At 41.7% G+C, this 14620-nt stretch overlaps 1 non-coding gene and 1 pseudogene across 1 annotated transcript; one reads left to right on the top strand and one right to left on the bottom strand.

The window, feature by feature from the left end:
* Positions 1–2558: 2558 nt before the first annotated feature.
* LOC134484134 (presenilin-associated rhomboid-like protein, mitochondrial) lies at positions 2559–3382 on the bottom strand (annotated as a pseudogene).
* Positions 3383–4218: 836 nt separating this feature from the next.
* On the top strand, positions 4219–4287 carry Trnaa-ugc (transfer RNA alanine (anticodon UGC)). The gene has a single exon. It is a non-coding gene; the product is annotated as a tRNA-Ala (tRNA).
* The last annotated feature ends 10333 nt before the right edge of the window (positions 4288–14620 follow it).

The following is a 14620-nucleotide window of genomic DNA, read 5'->3' on the forward strand; positions in this document are numbered from 1 at the left end:
GATGAAGTACAGATTTTAAGTTACCAACTCTAACACCTACTGTTAGGTCAAATAAAATGCTTGCATACAAGTTTATACACCGATAAAAGGCTGTGTGTAGAACAAATACATTCTCAATGAGGAACCATTTCATACCGGAGGGAATGAACGTTGCCTTTTTATGTGTAAATTGAGACATAGATAAGGTACATAAAAGAGTCATAAAGTATGTCGGTGACCGTGAGGGGAATCCTGTTCTCTCTGGTGTTAAAGTTACACAGGGAGGCTGGAAATGTAGCTCGGTTTTAGAACATTTGTGTAGAACATACAATGCCTTGTGACTGACACCCAGTAAGGCCCACAGAGGTTCACACAGAGGGAGGCAGTCAGAGCAAAAGAAGGCAATAGATCCTTAAGCGAGCCAGTATATCCTGAGTCCAGAAAAATAAAAACTTCACAAAACCAGTACTAAGTCACTATATAACTATGGGTAACAACCAGAAACGGCATAGGCCCAAAACTCAGTTCTTCCTGTCAGTGGGGGACAAGTAGGAAGGGTTATTTTTTTAGGCTCCCACATGATTTTGAAGTGAGCAGGTCTGAAGCTGGAGATCGTTCCTTGCATTGGCCTAACCTTTTTGTATCTGTTGTCATTTTTCTATAAATAATTTTCACAGTTGGTAAAAAAAAGGCTTCTGATTATATAATACCATTAATTTCTTGTTTTTGAGAATAGATTCCTTTCTCATAAAAGAAATACCATAAAACTCCCGTAACAACAGTAAATGGGAAGTTACCAATGGTCCATTAAGAGTTGATGCAGATCCTGGCCTGCTCTAAGAATAGTGCAGCACACTGTAGCAATGCTGCTCCAGTCTCGCTATGTTGATATTGGATGTTATTGAATCACGTGTAGGCTTGTTGATGTAGCTTAATGGTAGAGCAGCTACCTTTCGTGGGAGTGGTCCTGGGTTCGACTCCCAGCATCTCAAGTCTCCTTTTTCTGTCTTCAGTTTCTTCGTGACATATCCCAGGATTTAACTTTGTTAGGAGGGTTATATGCTACATATGTATAATTACTGCTTAAAGCACTCATCTAGGACCATGACTACCAGGTGCATCTATAATCGAGACGATATCACCATGGAGTTTGCCATAGTCTGGTGAGTACAGCGTGGATGTACCTCCAGGAGTAATTTGTGCACAGCTTGCGTGAAGCTCTGGTTTCATGCTGCTGGCAGTTTCCCTAGTGGGTGTACTTTCTCGTGTGACAAGGGCGAATGAGTTATGCTTGGAGAGAAAGGAAGGGAAGATTGGGTGGATCATTCCTAGTTACTATGCAGAGAGCAGGAGCATTGTAGTTGTCATGGAGACTTAGGATCTTTGTGGACTTTGGAGTGGACAGGTCTGAAGTGGGCAGGCCTTGCATTGGTCTAACCTTTTTGTACCTGTGCGCATTTTTCTATAAACATTTTTCACAGTTTCCAAAGAAAATAATTCTTTGTTCTTAATATTACTTTCTTTTTCTTGAGAATCTTTTCTTTTCTCGTAAAAGAAATAGCATAAAAATCCCGTAACAGCCCTTAATTTGAAATTATTAATTGTAGGCAGTGAACAGACGCAGATCCTGACAGGCTGTAAGAATGCTGCAGTTCACTGTAGCTGTAGCCGTATTACGTCAGTCTTCCTTGCTTTATATGGGTCATTATGGAGAAACTCAGAACTTTGGTTATGTAGCTGGATGGTAAAGCAACTGCTTTGCATGTCAGTGGTCCTGTGTTCGATTCCCAGCATCCCTACTTTCGTTTTGTGATTTGGTTTTATTTGCCAAGATATCACAGGATTTAACTATATGCTACGAGGTTCTTATCGGTTACATCGCGCATCTTTGACCATAAACCTAATGTTCATCTATAATACAGACATTTCAATGTACCCTCCATAGTCTGCTGAATGCAGCATGGCTGTGCCTTCAGGATTGTTTTTTTCACACCTTGGGTGAAGCTCTGCGTTCATGCTGGTGGCAGTTTCCCTGGTGGGTGTGCTTCCTCGGGTGATACATGACTTGGGTGAATGGGTTTTGCTTTGAGAGAAAGGAATGGAGGATTGGGTGGGACATTCCTATTTATTGAACAGGAGAGGAGCATTTGCGGTTGCCATGGAAACCAACGTCTTTGTGGACTCCCTTTTCCATGGCGACCTAGGTGATGCAGTGATAGGAGCATTATCTATAGCCAAGCTTCTGGGTTCCCAGAGGCGAGCACTTGATTCTCCTTGACGGTCGGAAGATAGATGCATGGATCCCAGACCAACGGTGGCTAACTTCCACTATGTACTATGTACTAAGTACTAAGTACTATGTACTAAGTACTATGGCTTTATGGCACAACAGGGTATGCTTCGTTGGTGTGTTAATATCACAGTTTGAATGCAGTAAGACATGAATTCAAAGGAGAGAAACTACAAAGGACCAAAAAGTGTATTACTGGTTGAATAAAGCACATCTTGAAGTGGTAAAAAAAAAAAAAGAGAGAATCGATGTGTGTTCAGAAAATTAGCTGGAAAGGTTGGTGCTCTGAGATTGATCGAATATTGCTAATACATTAGCACGTTATTTTGTAGAGTTTTATTCATCTGTGTCACAATTTTGTCAGTGTGCTGTTTAGACATACACTGAGGACATTAAAAACACTGCGGCAGCCAATGCTGAGACTATATCAGGCAGCAAGGGTCAGATGCACCATCATAGTGGTCTCCTTTGTTTCACTCACAGCTGTCTCAAGTCTTTTGTTTCACTTAGAGCCATCTCCTTTCTTGGGGTCCTTAGTCCTTATTTTATGCCTGATTTTCACTTGCGGCTGTCTAGTTCTTTCAAATGAGGTCATGACAATATAGGATATACCTTATTCCAAAGAGAGTTCCAATAAGATGCGTCTCCAAAATAAAAACTTATCAAATCCCTGAATCCTCCCTGCTGGTTCCAAGACAATGATTTCTTTTAAGGCATTGCCTACCATGAAGGCAAAAACGCAGAGGAAGATGATAAGGAGCCTCCGGTCTGGAATCGTGGTGCAGAACGCAGCAAGAATTGCCATGACTGCTCCCGAAGCACCAAGGGAAGGTCCTTATTTTAATGTAGCAACTTTACACACATAACTGACAAAATTGAAAATAACAACGGAAGACATGAACATGGGTACAACTTGTTCTTGACCCAGAATGTTCTCGATGCTGGATGAGAAGCTGCACAAAACAGACATATTTGTGCCGTGAGGAATAAGGAGAAATTGTGGACAGAAACTTGGAGACCAAAGGACTTCTGAGGCTGGGTTGTGTGTACAGAATATGTGCATGGTCAGATGCAGGGAATGCAGGGTGTCCATAAGCAGAATGAGAGAGATGTGGTGATTAGGATGCCTGTCACCCGCTTCTGGCCACCACCTAGGCTATTACACCACTTGTGGATCTCCTTTCTGATGTCTACTTTGTTTTGTGGTCGTATGCTTTCCACCCATTAACTTTTATGTCATCAACATTACTCTGTACCCTGGATTTCGGTGATTCAAATAGCTAAATATAGCTGATTCAAATGCACAGCCTGTGACCTCTATAGTGGAATTAAAGCCTTCTGTCGAGTTGATATAAGCTAGACCTAATGATTAAAAAAAAACCTGTTTCCTGTTTCCTTCAGAGGCTGGATCAAGGTACTTCTCTTGTATGCTTCTTCACTTGTCCCTGCGTTTGATCTTCAAGGTTCTTCCTTCCTCAGAACATTTGTAAATGTACAATGTTGCCTAAGATAAAATTTATACCCGGATTTGGGCAGGCGCAGAGCCTGGGTCTGAGAGAGTTCCTGGTAGGCTCCATAGAAGGGAGGCCCAGAAGACTAAAGGCAACCGTAGACTCGCTGTACCCAAACTCAGAATGCCATCTACCCAATCCCTGCTTCAATATTGCCTGATGTTCCTAATCCTTCAGAAGCACATTCTAATGAATTTAGCACAATAGTCTCAAGTGATGTAGGTCCGCCATGTTTTGCAGAGCACAAAATTTGTTGTGGTTCTTGTTCTTGTTTTGTTTGCATTGGAAATCGATTCTTTTCCCATAGAAGTGATGAAATAAAAATTGTCGATAATGATATGCAAATATGTGATATAAATATCTTCAGGCACTATAACACGTAGCTTGAGTCTCTGTCAGTTCATATAGGCTGGAAAGAGGTCAGGATGGAGGCTTTGAGTTGTAGCTCAGTGGTAGAGCGCATACCTTGCACGTATGTTGTCCCGGGTTCGATTCCCGGCCTCTCCAAGCTTTTTGCTATTTTCTCTTCAGGATCAGTTTCTAGACAGGATCTAGAAGACGTATCGGTAAAGACCTCCGTAGTCTGGGCCGTATGGTCAAAGTGCTCATCTATAACCGTGACAACAATATTCCACTCTAACCTTGAAGACGTTCCCATGGAGACCTCTTAGTCTGGGGAATACAGCGTGGTCATCGCTCTGGGATTATGTTTCCTCACAGCTTCTGCCTTCCTGCTGCTGGCAGTTTCCTAGTGGGTATGCTTTCTCGGGTGAACGACGTCAAGGAAGAATGACTTCTGCTTTGAGAGAAATAAGGGAGGATACTGTGTAGGAGAAAAGTCTGTTTCAGGGACAGGATCAGGACACTTTCTTCTATGTTTCTCCCCTTGACCCTGTGTTTGATCTTCAAGGTTCATCCTTCCTCGGTGCTTTTCCAAACTCACATTTGCTTGCTGAAGAAATAACTTCAACCCGTGTCAGGGAGCCACAGAGTCTGAGTCTCAGACATGTCAGTAACCGAAGCCCACTGGAGGCACCCATTCATGACCACATTCCTAGCCTCACTCTACCCAAACTCTCAATGCCATCTTCCCAACTTATGCCCGATTGACATACCCTGCAGTCACTCATTATTATTAATTTGACATGATACTGACAATTCATTGTGGGTCTGCCATGTTTTGAAGAATTATGATTTCTTTTATTTTTAAAAGGTTGAGTTTTATTTTATACAGAAAATAAAACACAGGTACTGTTCAGCTGTACTGTAAATCTGAGTTAAATTTGAAGCTTGCCTAGATATCAAAACATTACTTAAATATTTGTGTTGAAAGGCATAATCATATTAATATCTCTACTTATCCGATCAGGTGTAGATTTTAAAAGTTACCAACTCTAACACCTAGTATTAGGTCAAATAAAGTGCTTGCATACAAGTTTATACACCGATAAAGGGTTGTGTGTAGAACACATACATTCTCAATGAGGAACCATTTCACATCGAGGGAATGAACATTGCCTTTTTATGTGTAAATTGAGACATAGATAAGGTACATAAAAGAGTCATACGTATGTCGGTGACCAGGAGGGGGAATCGTGTTCTCTCTGGTGTAAAAGTTACACAGGGAAGCTGGAAATGTAGCTCAGTTTTAGAATATTTGTGTAGAACATACAAGGTCCTGTGACTGACACGCAGTATGGACCACAAAGGATCACACAGAGGGAGGCAGTCAGAGCAAAAGTATGCAAGAGATCCTTAAGCGAGCCAGTATACCCTGAGTCCAGAAAAATAAAGACTTCACAAAACCAGTACTAAGCCATTATATAACTATGGGGAATAACCAGAAACAGGGAAAGGCCCAAAACTCATTTCTTCGTGTCAGTGGGGGATAGAGTGAGGGGGTGGATTTTTATAGTAATTGGTAAGTTTGAAGTGAGCAGGTCTGAAGCTGGAGAGCGTTCCTTGCATTGACTAACCTTTTTGTACCTGTTGTCATTTTTCTATAAACGTTTTTCTAATTTGTTTTAAAAAACAAGACTTCTTGTTCTTAATACTATTACTTTGTTTTTGTTGAGTATATTTTCTTTTTTCATAAAAGAAATCCCATAGCAGCACTTGATTTGAAATTATTAATTGCAGGCAGTGAAGAGATGCAGATCCCGGCATGTTGTAAAAGTGTTGCAACTCCCTGTAGCTGTAGCCATGTTGCTTCAGTCTCCTAGGTTTATATGGAGTGTGATGGAAGGACTGTTACCTTTGAGGATGTAGCTCAGTGGTAGAGCGACTGCCTTGCGTTCTAGTGGACCTGGGTTCGACTCCCAGCATCTCGGGGGTCCTTTTTGTGTTCTGGTTTTGTTTCTTCACAAGATATCCAGGCTTTAATTTTTTGCTGGGAGAGCATATATGCATAGGTAATTACTGGTTAAAGCGTTCATCTAGGACCATAAGGACAATGGTCATCAATAATCCAGTTATTTCCCTGAGGTTTTAATAGTCTGGTGAGTACAGTGTGGACTCCAGGATTGTTTTGTTCTGAGCTTGAGTGAATCTCTGCTTTCAAGCTGGTGGAAGTTTCCCTAGTGGGTGGCTTTCTCAGGTGACAGATAGCAAGGGTCAATGAGTTCTGCTTGGAGAGAAAAGAAGGGAGGATTGGGCGGAAGGTTCCTAGTTACTGAACAGAGAACTGGAGCGTTGTGGTTGCCATGGAAACCAACGTCTTTGTGGACTCCGTTAAAATGTCTACTTAGGTGATGTAGTGATAGGAGCATTCTCTGTAGCCAAGCTTATGTGTTCCTAGAGGTGAGCACTTGAATTTCTCTGAGGGAGGGAAGACAGATGCAACTATTCCTGACCCGAGTATCTATGTATGTATATATGTATGTACACACACACAAACACACACACACACACACAACTACAGTACAACATATGAGCGGGAACGTCTGTCAGAGGAGAGGCGTTCTCACATGCCTACAGGAATCTCAGAGCCCTGTAGGATAATATAGTCCCTCAGAAGAATCTGAAGGGAAATACTTTCTCCTACAGTTCTGTTTACGTTTCCACAACTTTCCTAATGGAGCCATTAGGCAGGAAACAAACATTTAAAACTAGAGCACGTCAGGAACACTTCATTTTCAAAACCAATTCTCAGAAGGTGAGCCGCGATTCCTTCTGCCATTTCAAGAGGCTTTGTTTGAGAAAGTTCCGGGGAAACATAATGGGAAACTTTGTTCTTTACTGGCCACATACATTCATCAATAAGTGTAATTTAAGTCTTAAAGAAAGAGCTAGAGTTATCAGTTACAGTAACATAGGACACTAAGGACATTAGCAAACCAGCCATGTGTGGATATCAGAGAACAATCCTTGGGAGATGATTCTCTCCTTTCTCCAGAGCAACAAATCCTTTACCAGCCAAACCACGATGACACTCCAGTAAGTCCTACTCTCAGATGTGCTGATTGTACTTTCCATTATGTTTCCTGAGCATCTGCTGTCCGAGGAAACAGGCACCACAGCAGAGGTCTTAACCCCCAAACTTAGGACACTGCGACGAGACGAGCGTACATGTGTAGCAGTCTGGTCTATACAGTGTCTGGAGCCATTTGCCACCTCTCTGAAGCAGAGGGAACAAAAGAGGGATAAAGTCTGCCTGGCAGGCAGAGACAAGGCATGTCAGGGTCTCCTGGACTGCTGAGACATGGAAAGATAAGGGGAGGTGCACTTGAGGCTCAAGGCTAGGGGCTACCATTAAAGAAATCAGCCACCCATGTATTTGTGAGAATGTGTCTGGACTCGGTGTGTTCCTTTGATATTTGTGTCTTTTGCTTCTTTTAGATGGTTGGTGTCGTGTACTCCACACTTGCAGGACCTCACTATATAACCAACGAAGATATTGAAGTCCTGACTCTCCTCCATCTGATTCCCAATGCTGGGATTTGGTGCTTATCCCAGCATGCTTAGGTACTTGTTTATCTTGACAATATAGCACACTCTCTCACTTCTGTAGGTACACAATGTGTTTTCACATCAAGTACCATTGTTTCTACATTTCCTTCATTATATAATGTCATAACTCCCCCCTGATTTTTACTTAAACTTAGGCATACGTGCTTGTATTTAAGTGTTCATGATATTATTTGTATGTCTTTAAATAAGGTATATGTCTCGTAAAGGATTAGTTTTATATTCTATTTCAATAGGTAATAAGATTGTCTTGTTTCTAATAAGGTATATCTATTTATATTATTTACATATATGTATATGTTTGCTTAACATGTCAATGCCAGAGGACAACTTGCAGGAGTGTTCCTCTGCTTAGGTCATGTGGGTCCTGGGGATCCATTGTAGGCCATGAGTGCAGTGCCAGGCACCATTGTACGAGTTACCACACATACATTTTAATATGATCCATATATATGGTCATTTGGGTTCAGTTCTGTCCCTGTGTTTGTAAGTTCGTATTTCATGCCCATAGTTGCAGAAAATCTTCTACTGGGCTGTGAATATCACTGTACTAATTTTTGAGTCTTGAGAATGAACTAGGGTCTAACTCTTGCAAATCCTATGCTCTGACACTGAGAAATTTCCCCCAGACACAGGAAATCTACTTTATTGGCCGTTTGTTTTGAAGTAGTATATAGTGCAGCACTCATCTTTTGCAGTTGGTTTTTTAATTGACTTCTGTTTGTGTGGGGTATATCAGACCCCACACCTTCCAAATGTCTGCCAAGTTGTGTCTCTACCGCCAACTTTCATTCCCATCCAAATATTAACTCTTAGAGTAGTTACTGCATTTACTGATTGATTGATTAATCCATCCATTCATTTATTTATTCATTTAGTCATCTATCTATTGTCCTGCGCTATCGTCCCACCAGCAAGAACGCATGCTCAGACACACGAATCCTTCTGCAGCAAAGCGTTTATTATATCTTAAAGAGCGGGACTCGGGGCGCCACCATGGCGCAGCTTATATACACCCTAGTGCGGCGCATCCACACCTGATTGGTCGCTTACCCATGATCTCATAGGCTCGCCCCAGAGTGGGCAAAGGCCTGGCAAGAAGACACTCTTGCACATGCGCACACAGTTAACTTCCTGAAAGGAAGTCAGGCTGGCGAGGAGGAAGCCATCTTGTAATGGCAAATGCTATCCCGGCTTTCCACGTGGGGCGCAGTGGAAGCCAGCGCCATCTTGTGGAGGCGAATGTTATTGCGGCTCTCCACATCTCCCCCTTATTGTTTTACTAGTATGAGGCTGGTCTAGGTCCCTGCAGTTACGTCCGTCCGCTGTGGCTCCTGTCTTAGGTCGTTCCTCCATGTCACAGCCTTATCCGTCGTAGGGCAACCCTATCGCCACTGGGCCCCGTGTCTTAGATTGGTCTGTGCATGAGGAAAGTTGCCCGTCTCTGGATACCGCAGTGCTGTGTGACAGTAACTGCTAAACGACCTAGGGCGAACTCTACAAAAGAGGCCAGCCAGAAAATGAGTTAGTGGGGAAATCATGATCACCCTATCGCGTCCAATGAGGAAACCTCAGCGATGTAGAAGGGCTGATCCAAGAATCATTGAGTCTCTCTCATCCCAGAGTAATGGATCCACAATTCCATGGGGTGCAAGAGCAGAGAACTCAGATGCCGACTAATTAACCAATTCTAGGGGAGGCCCCTTGTTCAATGGCCACAAGTGCCTGAGTGACAACGACATTGTCATGTTTCTGTTGAGATCTGAGTTTGCAAACCAACCATAGCATGAACACTAATCCACAGCATAGGGCTGCACCAAACAGAGCCACTCCCGATAAGTAGTGGGCACCTCATCTGGTTCTCCTCAGCTGCTACCACCAAGGGCCGTAGTCAAGCCGCTCCTATAACAAAATTTAGAATTCCCAATTGGTAGCAACTACTCCAGAAAGTTCACCCACTGTGCTTGCCTAACAATAGAATGGGGGTAGGGTAACTCCAGACACTGCAGACACAATGGCTGCAGCGGTAATGGCTGCTACAATAGCAGTGAAGATAACGAGTTCTTTCCCAGGACAGTTTAGGATCAGCCATTCTTCTCTGGAACAACCAGCAGGCAAGGGAACCATGTCTGAGATCTGCACAACCAGGGCAGAGTTCCCCAGTCCACAGCAGCTTCACACAAGTGGCATTCCTGTGAAGCTACAGACTGCAAACTAACAACACCAATCAAGGCAGCAAGAGTCGCCAGGGGAATGAGGGGGACAGGAGTAACAGCTGGAGTCCAGTCTTCTCTGGAAAGCAGCAGTGCACAGAGGGTCTAAGCGTAGGCCACAGTGGGACGGGACACACGCAGCGGTAACACTGACTGTAGCAACGCCAAAATCTCTGTGATGACAAAAGATGAGGGGGGATCTTCCATCTTCCTCTCAGGGCAGAGGAATGACTCTAGGGACCCGAACCACGAGAGCTGAATCTTCATGCAACCAGGATCAGCAAGTCTCACCAGCCACCTCTGGCAGCTGGCATACTCTTGTAGCATCCTGTAGAAAAAAACACAAAGATTCCCTCTTCCCCATATAAAATATCTGAACAGGATCATGCCAATATGTGAATCTTTCTATTTCACCTAGGCAGAAGTATGTCTAGTTGTAGGGTGCCATAAACACTCAGAGTTCCTTGGCATCCAAATTTTAAAATTGAAATAAAAGGAGCATTATTTAGCATACAGGGATAACTCCCCCTTTTTAATTATCAAAATATTAGAAAGAATGAGATTTTTTTGACTAATTGTTCCTATGTAAGGCCTATAGTCTGTCTGGTATCATTGTCCTCCCTTGTTAAGGAGTCTAGGCAATCCAGTTTGAGTTCTTAATGTCCTATAAAGTAACAGTATTTAGTGTTCTTAACCACTAAGCCCTCTCTCTAGCTCCTCACAAACTTTATTTACCTAAACATAAGCATTAATTAGAAATGCCAAATCCTGTAAATATTGTCCAGATTCAGTTGTACTAGAAATCCCTGAGGTAGCAGGGTGAGGCTGGGAATTGAAAGTAAGCAAATGGAGTCTTCCTCTTTTCATATCAACTCCATTACCATTTTCAAAGAGCTGGGTCTATGGTTTTGTTTAGTTGTCTGAGCCAGAGCACTGAAATGACAGTGAGTTGTCAGGCAATTCACACTGAAATGATCACTCACTGATTTCATGTAGAAAACTTGCCTCTAGTAAAGCATTAAGTAATTGACACCAATTGTAAACCACAAGCTATACATTGGCTATCAGTATGTAAATTGAAAGCTTGATTTAAAAACAGTGACTAAAGCACGGAATTTAATAATCTGTGCTGCAGCAGCACAAACTCAAGAGAATAAACAAGTGATCCAATCATACATGTAGCCTTTTAATTAGATGAACCACCAAAAAATACACTAAGCTCATTTCCTATGGGTTGTATGTACAAATTTACAGTAAATACAACAGCATGTAAAGAGTAAAATTATCAACTTTGCCTGAAAAATTTGTATAAGTGATAGACCAAATATCAGTATTTTGTAATAACCAATTTAACTGTTGTTTGGAATAAGATATGTTTTACCAGGTTTCTTTTTAAAATACTTTCATGACTCTAGCCTACAATTCTGTATTAACACAACTGAAGCTTTATCTCCAATGAGGATAACAAAGTTAAGACCTCTGGTAAGGTGAGGTACTTAGCCAACTAACATATCCTTAGAAGCTTAAAATTAGTTTTAAATATTCTTTTCTGGAGTAGTGTAACAGCTACTCCCCAAATATTAAAGCTCATTTTGAGAGCAAAGGTTTGTAGTAAAAATTTCCATATACACTGAAAGATTTAAGTTCTAACTTCTTACATTGAAGAAGCAACAAAATTACATAATATAAGGCTGTTAGCCATTCTTTTGTAAAAAAATTTTAATGATATCACTTCATGGACTCTCTAAAATTATAAGCAAGCTCACAAAATGAAAACTCACAATCGCCAGGATGTAAATAAATTGCATAAAAACAATCCTCTAAATCTATCTTGAAATGGCAGTTGGAGTAAGCAAACTGGCTGTACTGCTCTCACAAGTTCTAAAACCTCATCAATCCTTCGTAAATCCTGTAACAATCTCTACCTGTTTGATTTTTCTCAATTACAAATAAGTTTGAGTTAGTCAATGTAACACTGGCAATCTTTAATCACAATCCTTAAGCTCTCCTTGTACCACCAGAGCACAACCACAACTTTGGAAAGTCACCTGAGTTCTGAGTATGTGACTAGGCAGTTGTTCTTGGGGCAGTGGAATTAGCATCAAAATACAGTAACTTCAGGGCAAACCACAACTTTGGAAAGCAAAACTCAACCTCCAACAACCTAGTCTCCAAAATCTAGTCTCCAAAACAACAAGTCTATCCTTCATGCTACAAAGTTTGACTGCCAGTTCCTACATATGAACGCACGATGGTGCAGTCTCCAATACCTCAACAAAGAGACATTGTCCTAAATTCTTTTAGAAGCCTGGTTTCTAGAATAAGAATTCCATAAAAATATTATCTCAATTTAGACCTGTTTCCCTAGGTTGGCCCATGTCACATGTTATCTAGAATGACTTCATCCAAATTACCAGCTTTATGTCAACTTTCTATTACCAATATTATACCTTTTTAACCATATCCAATAACTTAAAAGCCAATAGTCCATAACCAAGGCATGTAGAGCATATTTATACATTTAAAACCAATGAGAAACAAAATTGAAGTGGCTACACATATCTTTAATATTTGGACCAAGCACCATTTTTACCTTTTTAGCTATGATTTTAAGAGAAGCAACTTGTCACCTGTTGAGTCTAATAATCAGCTCATGTAGACGCTCACCCCTGGGCAGCTTCTCCAGCTGACCTAGACACCTGGCTACAGGTACAGTGCTCCAAGGACTGACTGAAACTGTTTTTTATTCATTTGTTCCTTTTTTGAAACGAGTTAAAACCAAATCAAGGTGTGAACGACTGGCAGATAAAGTTTTTACCATTTTCTCTTTTGAACATGAAACATAAAACATTTAAGCAACAAGAAACAAAAACCACAGACATAAACTGACAGACATGGACAGCTTGGTGCACCAAGGACAGACAATAGACAAAGGGGAAAAACTAGATGGTGTTCCACTAAAGGGACCCACATTCCAATAGGAGTCAGCAGAGAGGTAGGATTTCCCCTTTCCCACCACTTCCACGGTGACCATACACTCGAGTGGAGTTGATATGGACGATGGATTGTCTCAGTTCCTGGACTAGTCCATCAACGTGTTGAAGCCAAATTCCTGTAAGATACTGAGATATATTATGGGGTATCTAAGCAGCATGACTGACATTCACAAATGGTATGGAAGTGAATATTTTTGTTTGATTCTCCTGAATAAGTTTTTCAGGCGGTCTACCTCTAACAAATCTGATCAGTATGACTCTGTGAAGTTTAAACAAAATTATCAGCCTTGCCCACAAAGGATCCATAACTTTCGGTCTCTTCACAGTGGCTCTCCACCTAGGCCCATATCTTTCTTCTTCATAGCAAGCTGTCTCATCTTCTAAATCCTCTTCCTCAGAGAAGCTAAGCTCGTCTGTTTCTGAACTATCAAGCTCTAAAGCCTCTAACTCCTTTACCGGATAAAGGCTTCTCCTTTTCAGAGCTTTCTTCTCCTTTCTCTGTTTCTCTCCCGGGGCGTTCTTTCCCCTATCTCTCGCTCCCTCAGATCTAAAGTCTTTGGGAGGGTCTGTTTTCTTACTTGTACCTTTTCTTTTCTCTTTGAGCTCTTTAATCTTTTATCCTGCTCTGTTTTTGACATGCTGTCTTGTAACTCCCCTAGCACTCGCTGTCCTGCTATTACTGTTGGGCGGCATTTCTCATCTTCTAGGCACGACCTCTGATGGTGCCTACCAGCAGCCGCAAAATCAAAAACCAAAAGAGAAAGAATGAAGGCTGATAAAACGATAACAAAAGCCTCCACCGCATCTTCTAATGGGGGAGAGAAGTGAAGGAGGTCAAGACCAAACATATCTCTCAGAGCTTACCCTAGACACTGCAGTTCTGTATCCTCTCCACGGACGAAATGTATATAAGTAATACTCAAGTTAATAATAAAAAATTGGGTTCAGAGCTAAACAGAGAATTCACAGCTGAGGAATGCCGAATGGATGAGAAACACCTAAAGAAATGTTCAACATCTTTAGTCATAAGGGAAATGCAAATCAAAACAACCCTGAGATGGCTAAGACCAAAAACTCAGGTGACAGCAGATGCTGGCGAGGGTGCGGAGAAAGAGGAACACTCCTCCATTGTTGGTGGGATTGCAGACTGGTAAAAACCATTCTGGAAATCAGTCTGGAGGTTCCTCAGAAAATTGGACATTGAACTGCCTGAGGATCCCGCTATACCTCTCTTGGGCATATACCCAAAAGATGCCCCAACATATAAAAAAGACACATGCTCCACTATGTTCATCGCAGCCTTATTTATAATAGCCAGAAGCTGGAAAGAACCCAGATGCCCTTCAACAGAGGAATGGATACAGAAAATGTGGTACATCTACACAATGGAATATTATTCAGCTATCAAAAACAATGACTTTATGAAATTCATAGGCAAATGGTTGGAACTGGAAAATATCATCCTGAGTGAGGTAACCCAATCACAGAAAAACACACGTGGTATGCACTCATTGATAAGTGGCTATTAGCCCAACTGCTTGAATTACCCTAGATGCCTAGAACAAATGAAACTCAAGACGGATGATCAAAATGTGAATGCTTCACTCCTTCTTTAAAAGGGGGAACAAGAATACCCTTGGCAGGGAATAGAGAGGCAAAGATTAA

Source organism: Rattus norvegicus, chromosome X, assembly GCF_036323735.1.
Source record: "Rattus norvegicus strain BN/NHsdMcwi chromosome X, GRCr8, whole genome shotgun sequence".
Classification (NCBI taxonomy): Eukaryota; Metazoa; Chordata; class Mammalia; order Rodentia; family Muridae; genus Rattus; species Rattus norvegicus.